At 37.4% G+C, this 12,019-nt stretch overlaps 1 long non-coding RNA gene across 1 annotated transcript; it reads left to right on the top strand.

The window, feature by feature from the left end:
* The first annotated feature begins 10,478 nt into the window (after positions 1-10,478).
* LOC109201643 (uncharacterized) lies at positions 10,479-11,260 on the top strand. Its single transcript, XR_003217496.1, has 3 exons — positions 10,479-10,501; positions 10,661-10,874; positions 11,006-11,260. It is a non-coding gene; the product is annotated as an uncharacterized LOC109201643 (long non-coding RNA).
* Positions 11,261-12,019: the final 759 nt, after the last annotated feature.

Here is a 12,019-nt window from a genome sequence, read left to right as displayed (position 1 = left end):
AAAATCAACACCCTCAGTTAAAGATGTGAAAACATTTTGAGCTGCTGAGCACCAGTGCAGGTTGCTTTTGACTCATTTTTGTGTCTCTGAATTCATCTTTTGAAAGGTTTTACACATTAGGAATGTTTTATGTTTTTAATTTATTTAAAACTTTTAAAATGCTGAAATAAAACCCCAATAAATTCTCACTAGTTTCATTCAAGCAGCAATACCAAACAATGATAAAACATCAAACTGCAAATGTGACAATACAGATCAACATTTTATTCCTCCTGTGCAGCTACGATGCATCTGTGTGTGTGTGTGTGTGTGTGTGTGTGTGTGTGTGTGTGTGTGTGTGTGTGTGTGTGTGTGTGATCCTTGGTCCCCGTCTATTCTGCCACAGGCTTATATTAATCTAGTTGAAGACCTCGTGGTTTGTGGCTGTATCACCATGAAAGGAGGAAATGCAGCCTGTGGTTTCAGCCTGAAGTTTTCAGTTTAGCAGTTGTGTTGTTTTCATGTTATCAACTCACAGCAGAGAGTTAACAAGGAACACAGACAAAGAGCACAGTGGGAATTTCACTTTGACCTCCGTGTGGATGACACATGTTTATGTGACCTGCCTGTACTGAAATAATAGTAATAGTTATCAATGCTACATTAAAGTATGCATGGCAGTGTGTGAAAACAGACAAAAGTAGCATCATTGTGGTGATGACACAATAAAGAAAATAAAATCTTTGTGGGAAAATGTGAAAAGTTTGTTTCTCACACTGAAAAGCAGCTGCCTTTCAGTCTCTGTATGGATGTGCTGTAAAAGTTAATCCATGTGTGAATTAAATGAAAATAATTTCTATTTCTACCCTGTTAGAAATAGATCTTAACTTGTAACACATGATGGTTTTTATAACCAAACCTTTTCTTCACTCATATTTATCTGTCTGCTGGACTCTGCAGTTACATTAAGCTGCTCCATCCAGGAGGAGTTTGGTCTGTGATGGAGAAGCTGAGCCTTTCAGTAAAATCAACATCATCATTCTTCATCAAACAATGTAATAAATCTGTAAATCAAACCAAAGTTAAATTATTCAAAACTAATAACTGAAAACAAAAATTTTAGAAGCTTTAACATCAAGCTTACATTTCTGTATGTTTTTGTTCAGTGTTTGCACTTTAAGTACAAGAAAGGTACTTCAGGACTTTTTAAAAAACTTTTTTTTCATATTTTTTCCCCCAAAACAGAGTTTCTTTGATATGTAAAGGAAAATATATCAAATAAATTTAAACAGAAACTAGCGGAGAAAAAATGCAAAAGCAACAACTTGTAAATAGGGTTGAAAGACACCTGTGTATCACAAAACAAGAAAAAGTTTGAATGTGAACACGTCACACGACTGCTGTGGTCAAAGCTACAGGAGCTGTCTGAGGTCGGTGTAAAAGGAAGGAAGCACAGAGAGGTGATAGAAGGAGGAGCTGAATATAAACTCTGGTCTTATCTACATTAAATGCAGCTTCTCTTTGTTCTGCATTTATTATCAATGCAAAGTCGAACTCTTTGAGATTAGATGCAGATCAGCGTGCAGGGCTGGACGTGAGGATGGGGCACTCTTTGCTCTGTTTGCTGGGGTTATTCTGTGAGTACAATACACACCTTTACTGTTTGAATGGCAGTGATGAAGGAAAATGTTTCTCACGGGTGACAATTACAGTGTATCACTGCTTTAACCTGTTTACCTGACAGCTTCAACACAGCAGACTAGATTTCTTTTCATGTTTCCAGCCAGTTTGACAGCGAATAGAAACACAGAAATTTGATGATGAGCAATAACTGTACAATCTGAAGATTTACCTTTAAAAAGCCTCAGTTTATATAATTATTGTGATTTTGTCAGTTGTATAATGTCTGATGATGCTTCATTATTTTAGTGCTCAGTACAGTCATCCATGGAAACACTGAAGGTGAGAAACTGTTTTTTCTTCCATTTATATCATATGTGTTAATCTTAACTATTATTTAGCTTCTCCTGTGTTGCTCTAAATTACGTCCTCTGTGTTATATTTTGTATCATGAACCAAACATTTCATTGAGATTATTGGTTAAAATGTTAATAAAACCATGTTAAGTTTCTTTTCATGTTTATCTGATCTGAAAATATTAACAGTGTGTGTAGTGCAGATTATCTCACTGAGTGATGCTGTTGGCATGTTGGCTGGATTATATAGTGGGATTTTTTTGGATTACCTCTTGGAGTTATAAAACACTGATGACAAATTCAAGGAAAATCCAATATCAAACATGGTAACCAAATGCTGCTCTGAGCTCAGCATAGAGTTTGTTACCTTCATCCCTCATTTGGTGTTTTGATTGGAAGCTGTCTAACACGTCACTCCAAAGTCTGTGTAGATGTTCAGTGTGTTGAATTTTGTGGCTTCAAAACAAGGGCGTCGATTTGGCATGGACGGAAGGGACACGTCCCCACCAATATCCAGCGATTATTGAATTGTCCCCACCAATAATTTGATCTCTGCGAGTAAAGAAAAACAAACCCGATAGATCGAAAAAAAAAAAAAAAACGATCTGTCAGCGTCTCATTCACCCAGCGGTGCAGAAAGAGTTAAATTACGTTCTCTACTGGAGTCCTACGTCATGTGACAAATATGCCCAATGTGATTGGCTGTGCCTTTCAGGGAGCTCTGTTTAGTTTTAGCAGCGGCAAGCCTGCGCTGCGAGGAGGAGAGGAGGATGGCAGCAAAAAGGAAGAACCTGGATATAAGAAAGTATTTTTCAAAGAAACCTGTAAGTCGCTTAAAGCAAAGTTCACTCATAAAATGTGTCCATCATAATAACGTTACAGGCTATGCTAGGCTTTGGCCCACATCAGTCTAAAATTGTATGTAACCATGAATAACGTGTTTTGGAAACTAACTGCACAACATGCAGCACTATTAGTTCTCTCAGTCTCAGAGTAACATTTCTAATTTTGATTGAAACTGTCAGAGAAAACGGCAGCCTCGAGCAAGCCAGGATATTAGTTTACAGAGGCTGTTAAAATTATATGTCTAACGTTAAAAGGTTGGTGACACAATAATTTCATCCTCATCGTACTGACATATTCATAGGGTTGATTTTTGAGACAAAATATCATGAGATAGTCATGATTTTGCAAATATTCCATCTTGTAGTGCAGTTTGCACAAATTGTTTTAAAAATGCACTCACCCTACAAACATTACTGATGAGTCAAGATCTGCACAAAGTGACAGAAACACTGAAGCAGCTCCACATTTTATTCTTATTGTCATGTATGTCCTATTTGTCAGGTGACAGAAGAACCAACACAAAGCTCAGAGAGTAATGGTGACACAAGGTCACAGATGAGATTGGATGATGACTTGTTGGTTCATGACTGTATTTGAAGCACATGTGTGACTGCATGTATTTGGAATGTCTCACTGTTATTTATCAGGTGACAGAGGCAGCTCTGCCATGTTGTAGCTCGGACAGAGGTGAAGAGGCGAGGTCACAGGTGACTGACTGATGATTTGGTGCTATAGATTAACTAGTATTTATTATCATGACAATTGTTAGGCTGCTGATGTAAATTGATTCATTAGTGTATATTTGACAAATAATCTGAATTGACATGTCCCACTTTTTATATGGCACGACTCAGTGTGTTATTTTATCAGGTAGCAATATGTCCTAGTGCAGTCAGAGGGGAGGAGCCAGGGCCAAAGGTGAGGCACATCAAGCACAGAATAATAATTTTAATCTGAGGATAAAATGCATGTACTTAGGCTGAAAGAAGCTTCAGTGCTCTCAGAAGACTAAAAACATGGCTAAGGTCAACAATGACTCAAATGTATACTTATTATACATTTTATACAAATTATACTTATATGGTATGTGTATTTTGACTTTTGTTGCCATGATGCCAGGTCTCTCTTGAAAATGAGACTTTTAATCTCAATGAGATTTTTTACCTGGATAAATAAAGGACTAATAATAAAAAAATGAGATTAAACAATGCTGCTGTATGTCCACCAGGAGAGACTGGACAGTATAGATGTAAAACCAGCAGTTTATCTCAGTTAACGAGAGGAGAAGGCATGTGTTTGCTGTAACAGTAGTTTATGTTTAGAATAAAAAATCCCAGCTCACTGATTTGATCGGGGCAATAGTGCCTAAAATCTTGCAGAATTTTGCTGAGAGATCTTTTACTTTGTGGTAATCTTAGAGGAGTAGTTTTATGGACAAAAACCACCAGGTCATTCAGTGTTCCCTTAGTGCTAATGTATCAGAGATGTTGGTGTCCTATAACTGAAGTAATGTTGTTAAGTCCTTAAAGTCATATTCTTTTATTGTCATGACTGTATTTGAAGCTATTTTTATTTTTGTATGATACCTGATTTATATGGAATATGGCTGAAGTAAACTAAAGTCTAAAATACATTTGTTTAATCGTAATTTAACATTATATAATTCACATATAAAACTATGAATTGTAATTTTAAATGGTTTAAAAGCATGTAGAATAACATATGTAGGCAAGTATATTTCTCCTTTTTTTATCAAGAAGCAAAGACAGAAAGAAAAAAAAAGAAACAGGGCAGGGTTCGGTGGTTGAATCATTCGTCCCCACCAATGCCAAAACCAAATCTACGCCCTTGCTTCAAAAGATGATTCACATAATTTAAGTTTGCATCAAACATTCACAGCATCAATTTTATACTTTTGATCTTTTTCTAAATTACAGAACTTGGAGTGAAGGTCACTCTGACAGCAGACAGATTAACCATACCAGCAGGGGGCAGTGTGACACTGACCTGTGATGTAAAACACTCTGCTGACTTTGAATATGACTGGTTCAGAGAACCCAGTTTTGACTCTGAGAAGACCAGAGTAACTGCTGGATCAAAGAGAGAACTTGTGACCTCTGACGCCGGCATCTACACCTGCAGAGGACGTATAAAAGGGACAAATTCAGTCACAGTAGAAAGTGACTCAGTCATCATTCAGAAAACTGGCGAGTTTAAAATTTTAATCTAGAATAAAACATCTTGAATTCTCCAAAGTTTCTCCATTTCTAAATATGTGGAACCTCTTAATGCAGAGTTTGTGACCTTTGATTGTCACTGAAAATTTAGTTCTGTTTTATATTTAATTAGTGGATAAATCATTGAACCTAATACAGCTGGTTAAAGTTATTGATCTGAACTGTGCAGAAAAGAAAACATCAAACTTCTTCATCCTGTCATGTGATGAAAGATGAGGACCTAAATGCACAGGAGGGTGAGACTGACAACACTGAAGGAAAAAGTTAAACTAAAGACTAAATTAAAGAAGAACTAAAGGAGCCATAAAATACTCAAGAATCAATTAAGAACAATAAACAAAAGTAAAAACACAAACAAACAAAGAATTTAACCTCCAAAAACTCAGAAACACAAAGTCAGACCCGGGATCATGACACACTCCAGATTTCTACATCTTCTTTAGTTTCATCAAATATTCCCACATTTGATGTTTTTATGATTAAATTTAAATTAGAAGCTTTCTAATATGTAACTCCACTAACTTTCAGTTGAGTTGTGATATTTTTTGACTTCATTTGCATCAAATATGTTCAGTGTTTTTTTTTGTTTGTTTGTTTTTTTTGTTTTTTGTATTTCTTAATTACAGGACATGAAGTGAATGTTACTGTAACAGCAGACAGCACAACCATACCAGCAGGGGGCAGTGTGACACTGACCTGTGATGTGAAACACTCTGCTGACTTAAAATATGAGTGGGTCAGAGAAACCTCATCTGCAGTGAAGTCCACAGAAGCTGTTGGATCAGATAAAGTGATCAGGATCTCTAAAGGAGGAAAATACCAATGCAGAGGATGGAGAACAGACACAAACTCACTCATAGCACAAAGTGATCCAGTCATCATTCAGGAAACTGGTAAGTTTAAACATTTAATCTGAAAGTAATACCTGTCGAGTATTCAATAAGGGACAAGAAATCTGTCATAATTTTATGATGTAATAACAACAACAACAACAACAACAACAACGACAATAATAATAAGTTAGAAAATAAATGTATGGGTCAGTCATTCCTAAGCATGTTTTTATGTCACTAAAAAAATCATTTAATATTATATTTATTTGTATTTGAAAATCATAACTGAACACTGAGTGGGACACACTTTGTGACTTGTCCTTACGACAGAAAGGTAACAATGCATGCTGGGAGATGCAGGCTTCACCAGAAGTCTACATTTAATTTTATTCATACATGTTTAAATGGTAAAAACTGAGACTTCTTCTCTGTGGGAGTCTGACCGCCCAGAGCGAGTGAACAGAAATTCTCACCTGCTCGACTTTCAGTGACCTGGAGCTCCTCCTCTGTGCAAATCAAAGCTATAATAACGGGTGATGCACGTATGCAGCGTTCAAACACCTCCCATTGTGCCTCTGTAGACAGAAATGTGACCTAAAAGCACGGCTACAGTCATCGACATCATCATGACCTGTGAAGCATTAATTACACATGAAATGTGTGAACCATGAATGCTCCTAATTTTTAAAGATGATCTTTTCAGACCTTTTAGCTTTTATTGGATAGAGACAATGTAGACAGGAAACCCGAGTGAGAGAGAGAGAAATTAAGACATGCAGCAAAGGGGTGCAGGCTGGGACTCGAACCTGACCAGACTGCTCACCCACTGAGCTGAACTGGTACCAATGTTTTTGAATTTTTAATGATATAATGATATACCAGGATTTTGTTATGTTTGTCACGGACTATGGCCCTTTGGTGTTAAATGACTAAAACGTCTCACTCTTGTTAATCGAACTTTTCATAGAAAATATTTTTATTTTCCATCATCCAGCAGGAGGAGATTCAGCTACAGAAATTATGAAAATGTTAATTCATTCCTTTTGTGTCCTAACTGAGAAATTTTGCTGTGGAAAGTTTCCAACAACACCGATGTGATGCTGCAGCACAGCTGGTCTCAGATATTCACTGGTGAGACAATCACTCTCAGATGTGAGATTCAGGGAGGTGAAGGAAAGGTGTGGAAATATGAATGGACAGCACCCAACACAAACAGCCCTCCAACATCCAGTGAATACAGGATCAGCAGAGTTTCAGTGTCCCACAGTGGAGACTACAGATGTCGGGGTAACAGTGACTATCTCTTAACAGGATGGAGTGATGCCTTCACACTGACAGTTTTAAGTAAGTTGGTCTACGATTCAAAAAGAAGTTTCCTGTTTTCATTTCTACGTCTGTTTAAACTCAACATCAAGAAACAATTCAGACCCTCCAAGAAACTCACTGTGCATACAGACACACAGCTGAGTGCACTGTGACTCTACAATGATTCCTTTAAAGGGGAATGTAAAGAGACGACAGTTTTAATGAATAAATAACAAATCAGGTACGTCTGTTGTGTAGTTTTGAGGTAAGACAGATCGCCTGTGTGAGATTATAAACTTGTGTTTGGTGCCAGTCAGAGTCAGAGTCACACTGAGAGCAGAAAGTACAATCACAGCAGTGATACCAGCAGTTCTTCAGTCTGTTTGTCTTTCAGTGAGGTTACATTTAAACCACCAGGACACAGTTTATGAAATTTGGGGGATCAAGGCCAAAGAAAGAAGCCATTTCATTTCACTGTGTGTAGCCGGTCTGAACTTACACTGTTGCTGCAAACTCAGCAGCAGAGTCAGCAGTTGCTTTGCCTGCTGAGGCGAGTTTATTCTCTAACACTGTTTAAATAAAAATAAATTCAGTTCAGCATCTTCATGTGATTGGGCTTCTACATGCACAGCTTTGAAAAAGGAGATCAGACGGCCACCTGCTCACTATAAGGCCGTGTCTATGAGTACAGCAACCAAGATTTGAACCATTTTAGCACTTTTACTGTGCTTAACCTCTCTGTAACAGGATCATTAGCATAATCTCATCTCTCCCCAGCAGGGCCTCCTTCAAAACTAAAATGAAGTGACATGTGTGGGAAGTCAAAGGTCACAAAGAAAATGAAAGCTTTCAAATACAAAATAAATACACAAAATAACTAGATACATATGTATGACTTGGGTATAAAAAATAATGACAAAACCAAATAACAGAGGATGGATTCTCTATGAAATATAAATAAATATATTTTAATGCACGTCTTACATGTGGATACAGATTACTGTTTACAAATTGTACAAAAAAGTTTCTTTACTATAGAAAAACTTTTGTCCGTCCAGTTTTGATTTTCTTAGGAAGCTGTTTAGATTTTCCTTTATCCCTGCATTAAGGCTTTGTGTTTCCACTGGAAGAAAAGATCTCTTTTAAAAAATAGCGCAGTGTTGCATTCTGGGAAATAGAGTCGAATTTGAAGCTTGGGTTTAAAATGAAAAACTGTAATTACCAGGGGCTATGCTTGTGTAGTTGTCGCCAGTTCTTTTTATGTATTTTGGTTTGAGGTTTGTGCAGATTTTCAGGAAAGATGTTTGGCCTCATGAGCACCAGATGCTGCACCTTTATTCAGGTCATAGAAGCCGAACCAAAGACCAGAAAATGGCCTCAGTTTATTACAGACACATTACTACAGTAATCTTTCTCATTACAAAGTTTTGCTCTCAAGAAGCACTCAGGTGCAAGACACTTCACCCGTTGCCTACTGGTGGTGGTCAGAGGGCCCGGTGGCGCCAGTGTCCGGCACCCTCGCCTCTGTCAGTGCACCCCAGGGTGGCTGTGGCTACAATGTAGCTTGCCATCACCAGTGTGTGAATGTGTGTGTGAATGGGTGGATGACTGAATGTGTAAAGCGCTTTGGGGTCCTTAGGGACCAAGTAAAGCGCTATACAAATATAGGCCAATAACCAGGCCATACACACACGCACACATACATATGCATGCAACTGACACAGACACACACAAACTGCTCTCCTAGTACAGCCCAGTCTGAGTAGAGTCCTTTTGTTCTCCTCCTGTTCCTGATGTTGTGTATTTTCATTGTTTTTCTTAAATGCTACCTATTCTGACCTGTAATGTGACGTTTGTATAATATATGTATGGCCGGAATAGGTCCATTTTCACTGCAGGCAACCGCAAGTGACAAATATGGACTTCATTCATTCATTCATAAACACAGAGTCACCAGACCATGACAAATTACTTTTTAAATACTGTAAAGAAAATATAAAAGTTTTACAGTGTTGACAAAAATGAGTTTATAGTTTATTTTATCTTGTCATAAAGATTTGGTCATGTTCACCATTTCCACCTAGTTTTAAAAAAAAAAAAAAAATTTAGATTCAGTCATTTATTTGTTTGTTCTTTTTCTAAACTGAACTGCAGATAAACCAAAGGCCAAACTGAGAGCTGATCACACAACTGTTCCAGTAGGGGGCAGTGTGACCCTGACCTGCTCTGTGACCCCATCATCATCATCTGGATGGAAATACTACTGGTACAGAGATGATACCACAGTGGATGCTGTCTCCACATCAAATGGACAAATCAGTGTCTCACAGGAAGGACTCTACAGGTGCAGAGGAGGAAGAGGAAACCCAGTTTACTACACAGAGGACAGCCAAGAAGTTCACATTAACACAACTGGTGAGTTTGTATTCAGCAACTATGTTGAATAGATTGATGATTGAGGATTAATATGAAGGCCAAACAGCATTATATCTCATGGTAACGTCTTTGGCATTGTAATAATGTTCTTATTGGAAATGGTTGAACATGAATAGTCATGTAAAATGTGGAGTCGTGAGAACCAGTGTCAGGAATGTGATCCAAGGAGGGGAGACTAGGTGGGATTATGAATGTGAAACAACCACTTTCAGCAAATCTCCAAATCAACATAAATTCACAATTAGTTCTGCAGCAATTCTACAAGTAACACTGCAAGTAGTATAGAACAGGAGTCACAACATGAAACCACAGAGCAGAGTCATGCTGACAGTTTCTGACAGGAAACAGAAAATCTCAATGTAAACATCAGTTTTTGTTTCTTTATATTAAGATTTGTCATGTTTGACACATTTATATAGTAAAAGTCTGTAAAGCAGATTTACTGAAGTCAACATTTAAGAGGAAATTTAAGAGACTGGACTTGTGTCGATGTGTTCATTGTGGGGAGTCAAGTCATAGGAGACACTGATTCAAAGAGATTTCTAGTCAAAGAAAATAGGATATTTTCTAAACTGATGTTATGAAACATAAAATATAATTAAGCTTTATCGTTTGTTGTGACAGTAACTGTGTCAGGAGCTGACAGCTCTTCATCTCCTGTGTGGTTGATTGTTGGACTGGTTTGTGGAGTCTCTCTCATTATTATTCTCCTGCTCTTGTTGTATCGCTGCACAACGACCAACAGTGAGACCTTTTCCTTTACTTACTCCAAACTCTTTATCATTCAAAGACACAAATGCATCATGAGCTTTATGTAAAAGTAAAAGTATTGTTGTATATTTTAATAAAGGTGAAGATCAGCAGCACGTGTACTCCTCTCTTCTTCATGGTTAGTTTTTCATGTAGTTTTAAATATTCTGATCCTATTTGCAACAAGACTGTTCTTATTACATCTGCTGCAGCTTTTAATATAAATGTTATCTGCAAGAATATTTGTGTTTAAATTAATATCACAGACATGAGGTGACTGATTTTCTCTGACCTGCAGGTGATCGTTGTGTCTATGAGACAGTCAGAAGATGGGAAAACACTGAAAATGGTAAAGTTTACACTTTCATTAATATAGAGCTTGTGGAAGCTGGATGATTATACAATAACTGTGTTTAACATGAAAGTCAATCAGATTATTATTTCAGGTCCAGCAGAAGGTGATTACACCAATGTCACATCTGTGATTCAGCTCAAAGTCATTAACAAGACAAGTGAGTGCACAAAATGTGAGATTTGAAATACAAAATATACATTGGTAATTATTCTCACTGATAATAAATGCATTTGTGGACAAAACAGAGGGAGTTTGTTTTGAAATGCTTTCATTTGATCGCCTCAACAGGGCAACGTGGTGACCCAGAGGACAGCTCTGACTACAATGATGTCAATCCAAATTCAGACACAGCTCTAAAATCTCAACAGCAGCTCTTTAGCTGTTTTTCTCTTTAAAATCTCTTAAAAACTTGAAGTCACTTTGAGTGAAAAGGAGACAATTTTGAATTCAAAGCAATGATCCTGATAGTCTGAGTTTATATTTGCTTCAGAAAGAATCACTAAGTGTGTTTCACTTTTTTCTCTCCCATTAGATAATAATTTTAATGAACTTTAATGTTCTGTAGATCAGTTTATTTTTGTTTTTAACAATTTCCTTTATTTTTATATATTATAATTTTCTTTCTGGGAAGCACTTTGTAACATTGTTAATAAAAGTGTGATATAAATAAGTTGTGTTGTTGTGTGTCTGTCTGAGAGTACATGTTACAGCTGTTCAGTGTTGTGCATGAATCTAAAAGAGAACATTCATTTAAAGTCACTCATTGTCATTTAAAACACAGTCACTTCTGGTTTAAGCCCAACAGGAGGAGGAGATGAAATGCAGATACAAAAGCAGATGTGGAATGACAGATAATCTAGTCAATGGCACAGCTAAAAGTGGAAACTACTTGAAATGATTCTTATCAGCAGCATTTGTGACACATATCTCAGGTAGAAGCTAGATTGAGAAATGTTGACAACAGTAGCAAACAAGGTTCAAATGCAGAGTAGCTTTCACTGCTGGAGTTAGCTGTGAAAGCGAAGTCCAAAGGAATAAATGATGATGAGCTGGCAGCGTCTCTTCTAAACAATGCTGATATTTGCTACATGTTGACTGACGTACGTTACTGTCAGTGCAGAGTTTGTTCCCAAAGCATCCAGTAGCTGTCACAGGAAGGGTGGGGGGCAATGTTTCACTGCATGAATGTAGCTCCATCCACTCCTTATGACGCTAACTGCATGGCACAAAAAGATGAACAGTTGGAGGCAGCTGCTCTCTACATCTGTGCCAACACAATGAGTGAGAGAGAAGGAGACAGAG

The sequence above is a fragment of the Oreochromis niloticus genome, unplaced genomic scaffold (genome assembly GCF_001858045.2).
Source record: "Oreochromis niloticus isolate F11D_XX unplaced genomic scaffold, O_niloticus_UMD_NMBU tig00001146_pilon, whole genome shotgun sequence".
Taxonomy (NCBI): domain Eukaryota; kingdom Metazoa; phylum Chordata; class Actinopteri; order Cichliformes; family Cichlidae; genus Oreochromis; species Oreochromis niloticus.
Note: the sequence above shows the minus strand (reverse complement) of the source record. Positions and strands in the feature narration are given on the sequence as shown.